This window comes from Erinaceus europaeus, chromosome 8 (genome assembly GCF_950295315.1).
Source record: "Erinaceus europaeus chromosome 8, mEriEur2.1, whole genome shotgun sequence".
NCBI lineage: Eukaryota > Metazoa > Chordata > Mammalia > Eulipotyphla > Erinaceidae > Erinaceus > Erinaceus europaeus.
Window position 1 is genome coordinate 8877301 of NC_080169.1, and position 6783 is coordinate 8884083.

The 6783-nt window shown below is 37.3% G+C and overlaps 1 non-coding gene across 1 annotated transcript; it reads right to left on the reverse strand.

Moving 5' to 3' along the window:
- Positions 1 to 384: 384 nt before the first annotated feature.
- Positions 385 to 491, reverse strand: LOC132540010 (U6 spliceosomal RNA). The gene has a single exon (XR_009551295.1). It is a non-coding gene; the product is annotated as a U6 spliceosomal RNA (small nuclear RNA).
- Between the last annotated feature and the right edge of the window lie 6292 nt (positions 492 to 6783).

Here is a 6783-nt window from a genome sequence, read left to right on the forward strand (position 1 = left end):
TGCTTCTGTTCTCCCTGGTCTAGGCTTTTAAGAGAGTCAACATATCAAAGACTCAGCCTATAGTCTGTGCATTAAAAAGTTTGAGACACTCCATCAATTTTTCCCCTCATATTAATTAAATAGTGATTTATTTGACTACAAATTAATGAGTGTACATAAACATCATTCCCACCATCAAAAGATTGTGTCCCATCCCATCTCCCCCCCTCCCCCCCCAAGTAAAGCCAAACTTTCCCCCTAGTCCTCAACCCAGAGATTTTTACATTGGTGCCTTACTCCAAATTCAATCAAATCCTACTTTGAATTCACCTTTCTGTTCTTCTTTCTCAAATTCTGTTTATGAGTGGGATCATCCCATACTCATCTTTGTTTTTCTGACTTAGAAAAAATATGGTACGCTTCACGAATTAGCGTGTCATCCTTGCACAAGGGCCATGCTAATCTTCTCTGTATCATTCCAATTTTAGTATATGTGCTGCTGGAGAAAGCTCTGCATTTCTCTTTTCAAGAATATCACTGTACCTGCAAACAAACAAACAAAAAATTGTTTAGTATGTTCAACATCAGAGATTATTCAAGGACTGGATATATATATATATATATTTTGCTTGTTTCTTCACTGCACAGCTCTGACTTATGGTGGTGCTAGAGAAGTCTATCTTATGTAAAAGCATTTGGTAAAAAAGAAAAAAAAGCATAATAATGTGCCAAAGCACAAAGTCCTTGTCATTTGTAAGTTCTGAGGTTGCTCAGCTTCTCAGTGCTAAACAATGAGTCATAAACTGTCATAACTGGAGATGAGAGTCATTGTCATAGACCTGAGCAGTGTGTCCTGGCTTGAGTGCAGAAAACAGATACCATCGGGATAATTCTATACCAATGTGGAATAATTTAATCCCACTAATAATGCTAGAAATTGCAAGAAGACATTTTCGGGAGCAAAAAGTAAGCTGAATGTGGGCTATACCAACTCCTTTTTTCATCTGAACAGCATAATCCATTTGTTTTCCATTGTTTGCTTCACTGATGCTCTATCTGTTTTCATTTTTATTTGTAGTCAACTTCAATATGTCTACACAAAAGCACACACCAGAAGTAAAACATCTCTGTCTTTTTATAGTATGGCTTCAGACAGTTGGGACAGATTTAGAGTACACTGCCTCCTAGATCAGTTTTCCCATACCAGCCTGAAACATTTGAATTAATATTCTGCAAAGGAAAACACTATTTTGTTCAAAAGCATGTGAATCAGAGCCACTGAGCTAGGTTCTGAACATCAGAGCCTCATCCATACCCTTTAGTTTAATTCCACACTTCAGAAATCCAAACAGACTTTCATTGACTATAGTGATACTCATTCAGGTACTTCCAAATATAGAATCTTGCTAGATTACTTTAACGTACTGCTCAGGCTGGGGCACAAAGCCAAACAAACAAATAACATTGTTTACTATTTGTATGGGTATTTGCCAGTTCCTGGGTACCAAAAGAGATGGACTCTTGCTCCTGACTAACTCATTCATCAAAACAGACATGAACATTTCTCTTCGTGGGTTTTGTTAGAAAGAAAATCACTTGCTGGTTTATTGTCTGGAAGGAAAAATATGTTTGAGGTTCTTTACTTCAACCTAAACTGATAGCCCCCAGACTTAAACAATACAGCTGGCTGTTATGCAGAGAGGCATCTATGCAAACAATTGTGACTATGAGGATAGGAAACAGATACATTGTGACTGGTTTGAATCTTGAAACTTTCTCCAAAGTTGAATTGCCTGAAAAGGATTGTAGAGCAATCACTTTGGACATCATCTGAACTTGTATCCTAGTGAGGAAACTGTTAATGTCACCACTGTCAGGAATGAAATGCCATATAAGGGGCTTCAGAATACCAGAATTATAAAGAAACTAGGACAAAGTCTCCTTGAAGTAGTCTATGCGTCTTGGAAGACACTTGGGAACTTCCTGAGAAACAGTGGAGAGATAAACTTTCAAACCTTAGTCATCAGACATCTAGTTGAAAACCATTAAATGAAAACCACTAAGACCTTTAGTCTATAAAATTAAACAGAAGTGTAAAGAAATTTCAATTTTATAAGCTCTGAGGGCTTATAAAATTGAAATATCTTGGAATGACACTCTTCTTTTTAAGAAAGGGACTATTTAAGTGCTATATTATTTTTTTTTAATTATCTATATATTGGATAGAGACAGCCAGGAATTGAGAGGGAAGGGGGAGATAAAGAGAGAGAGAGACAGAGAGAAATCTGCAACACTGGTATGCTAAGATTTTATCTTGTGTTTCTATCTCCTTTTTAAATTTGTTTTGTTAGAAAAACATAAATATGAGTACCTATCTTGAGATCCACCTTTGATTTCCACAGGTTTGAATTCAGAGTGGCTCTACCATCTAAGTGTGTTGCTTATAAACTAGTGATTACTGACATGCTTAGTATTGGGAAGTAGATTAAAAATTATAATATTTGAACAAATGCTGGCAGAAAAACTCTCAAGTAAATAAATGGAGCGTGGGAAATAGGAAATTCCTGGCTTGTGCTCTATATATCAGCATCTGATACTTAAGAAGAAAAAGTTGTGGGGGTAGCAGATAATTCAGCAGGCAGAGAATACAATTTACCATGCAAGAAGACCCAGGTTCAAGCCACAAGCCACTGTATGAGAACACCTGCACAGTGGAGCACTGCTGTGATGCCCTTGCTTCTCATCTTCCTCTCTATTCTCTTAGCCTCCGTCTAAAAGAATCCAAACAATAGAGTCCACTGGGAGTAGTAGACTACTACTTACTTTTTAAAATATATTTCTATATTTGTTATTGAATAGAGACATATAATTTGAGAGGCGTGGGAGAGATAGAGAGGAAAAGAGACAGATATCTGCAACCCTTCTTCACCACTCGTGAAGCTTTCTGCCTACAAGTGGGGATCAGGAGTTTAAACCTGAGTCATTGTACACTATAATGTATGCACTTAACCAGGTACATCACCACCTGGCCCCAACTATCACTCATTTTTTAGTGTTGTTAAATATGCCATGTTAAAAGTGCATAGTACAACTTCTGTCACCCAAAAGTCTCTTGACAATAATAGTGGTAGTTTTTTGCAACAGTTGCACTAACTTCGTTTCATCACAAGTTTGCATTGTAAAATAAGCATGGATAAGTCATAAGACAATTCTGTTTACATCTGTGATGCCTACTTCTTTAAAATTTCTTTATTGGGGGATTAATGTTTTACAGTCAACAGTAAATACAATAATCTGTACATGCACAACATTTCTCAGTTTTCCACATAATAATACAATACAATACAATGTGATGCCTACTGTTGGCGAGTAGAAAAAGCCTTGATGTGTGGTTTCCCATGATATACAGCCCATAAACCTAGACCCACAAGGAAGAGAGACCTGGAGACCAATTTGCCAAGATAGGAAGCGTTTAGAAAAAAATGGCTGTTTCTCAGCATAAACAATCAAGAAACCAAATAGTAGGGCATATAACACAAACTTGGTTAGAAAAATGAAAGTTAGTAGGTGACTATAAGCCTTGAGCAAGAATTTATGTCAGGCAGCTAGACAGAAGGATCACAGTAGCATCATGAGGCTAAGTTGGGGATAGTTTGGATTAGGATAGAAGAGCTACACCTGCTTTCCCATAAGGGAAAACCCTGGGGTAGAGGACAAACTTAGCAGTGAGTTCTAGAATTGAGAAAGCAGGCTAATTCTAAGGCACATTGGAGGATTCCTTTCTTGAGGCTTTCCCTTTGGCCACCCCTGTAGATAAAGGACATCATATATCCAGCAACAGAACTCCTAACAGTCTGGTTGTAATGGGAATAACCATCCTTAAAACTAAGAAGTCACAGACTTATAAGAACTGTGGTCAACCAGTTTGGAATTGTCTGCCCAATACCATCTGTATGCTTGGGCCTTACCTTCTCCCTCACTACCTCAGTGGTATCCTTGCAACCGTGTTTTCTAGGAGCAATGCTTTCATTCCTCAAGGCTTATTCTTTCGCAGTTTCACGAAACCTACTTGGTTTAAATTATTTCCTTTCTGTTATCCAACCCTCATAAGGAAGTTATTCAGCTGTGGCTTGTGATAGGAGCTGCTGCTGGAAAGAACTTCCCTTCTTGCCTTTCGATTTTTTAACAGGCTCTAAGTGACCTGACTCCCTGCATTTATGCAAACATATTTCTTGTGTGTGTCGTTCAAACAGATGGTTTTCTTTCACATGCATGCAATTGTTGTCTCTTGATTTTATGAGAAACAGAATGTGGGTCATCCTAATGTATGGCAGAAGACAGCATATGAATATATTTTGTTCAACACCCTCACCTGCTTTTTTCATCATTGATATCTGTATCCAGGAGTCACGTGTCTTGATGGCAGTGCAAGAATCTCTTAGTTCTAGTCCATGCCTAGCCCTGACTCAGTTTCTTACCAACTCTGTAGCCTTAGATAAATTATTCACACTTTTGGATCTCAGCTTCCTTATCTACATGCTTGACAAAATGAACTAGAGAAGGTAGATTTGGTAGTATGTTAATTGCAGTTTCCTACTTCATCCTGTTATTGGAGAGGGGTAATGGTTTACATTACAGTTGTTGAGAAATGAATATGATTTCTCCTCTCTCCAAGGTAGGAGTCTGCAAAACACTGCCACCCACTTAGGTACTTGTCTACCCAACATGTAGTAGGAGCTCAAAGTCTTCCCCTCATTTGATCAGTTAACAAGGTTGATGTAAATACTATAGAAGGAAATGTTTGTAATGTGCTTAATAAGTGCTAAAGATGTTTTGGCTCATTATTTTTATCTATCCATAATTGTTCTTTCAGGACTAAATTTTACATAAATCCATTATTCTCTTGCCTGGTAAGTCATGCACTTCCCAGGGAGCCACTTCCTAGCCCATAAATCCATTCTTCACTACCATATCAGTCAACATTATTTTCTACTAATATGGAAAAATCAAAGTTGACAGTGATATTACATCTTACTCAAGCTATACAAGTACATTGGTATGTGTACATGCATTTTCTCTCTCCTTCCTTCCTTCACATCTCTCTCTCTCTCTCTCTCTCTCTCTCTCTCTTTCTCTCTCTCCTACTTCTTTTTAATTCTCCTACCTACAGCACGACCCAGCTCTGGCTTATGGTGAGATTGAATCTGGAACCCCTGAGACTCAGGCATGAAAAAAAAAGTTTTTGTGGAAATCATTGTGTTACTTCCCCAGCCCTGATTGCCTCTCTTATACGAACATGCACACACACTAAGAGTGATAACGGGGTTTCCTGCCATCAATAGAATGTAATTTTAATATCCACACCAGGTTTTTGGTTCCTTAAATTCTTCACAAATGTTTCTCATTGAGGTACTTTTTTTTTTTTTAATGCAGCATCACTGAATGAACTGACGGTCTCACAGGTGACCATGAAGTGGCCTATACTTTTCATGTATATTTTTATTTGTTTTGATAGAAAAAGAAAAGCCAGGTCATCACCACTCTACTTATCCCTGGGGCTCCAACATGGTGCCAGGGATTGAACCCATGACCTCACACATTGTAAGATGTGTGCTCTTCTGGGCAAACTATCTTCTGTCCCACTTCAGGCTAAGGATATTACTAGGTTTGTTTTTTTTAGCAACTCTATATGTCTAGGAACAAGTGTTCTCTCTAATGAGTGAAATGTGAGGTCATGAGTATTAGCCATGACAACTCAAAATCCAGTACTTGTTTTAGTAGAAATAGGTGAACAAGACATCAAATGTGAACTGCACAATAACCTTATAAAGGAGTCTAGAAGGCTAGAAATAGAGCAAAGGAAAAATGACTGTCTCTAATGTCTTTTGGAAAGAGACATTCTTTTGAAATGAGAGTTTTGAACAATGTGAACCAACAACTTCTGTTATCCATTATTACACTCCCATTCTTAGATGGGATTTTAATGTAATTAAAATAGACTTTAATGTAACTAGGGAACAGAAACTTCTCCGTTTCTGTGCATAGTGCAAACATTTATTTATCCATTTATTATTTACCAAATAACATTATTTTGTACCTGGGGTTTGTCAATATTGTGCTAGGAGGTAGAAATAAAAATTTGACTAAAATGGAATCTTCATCCTCGAGGAATTTACTGTTTAAGAGAACAGAGATGAGGAAATCAGCATTCTCATTGTAGTGGGCTGGTGGGAGGTATATAGCTGATAATATAAAAAAACACAATCAGAACACTTAAATGACTAGGGAGATGCAGAAATAAAAATGTAGGAAGGTGATAATAGAGTAATGCAGTGTCAGAGAAACATGGTGAGGAATTACAACAAAGGAAAGGAGACTGGTTTTAGAATCAGATTATCATCTGGGATTATTAGAAGAACAATTGTATTATCCATCAACATTAGGAAAACAAGACAAAGATGCATATGTGTGAAGTAATGACTTTGGTTTTAACAATGTAGAATTGGAGTAATTAGTGGGACATGCAAAGGAATATAAAATATATAAGAACTTGGGGATAACATCATGGTTACACAAAAGACTTCCACACCTGAGTTCAATCCCCAACAAAAATAAAAATACGGTAATGAAAGCAACAATCATATAGTATCCAGTAATCAGCTGTCATTCGAATTTGAGTGGTGAGAGTTTGGACTATGTATTTCTTCAGAGAAAGAGTATGTATGTATTTAAGAAAAACAGGGCCAGAGAGATAGATCACCTTGTAGGTTGTCTGTATTACCTTGACTCTGGTAATATCCTTAG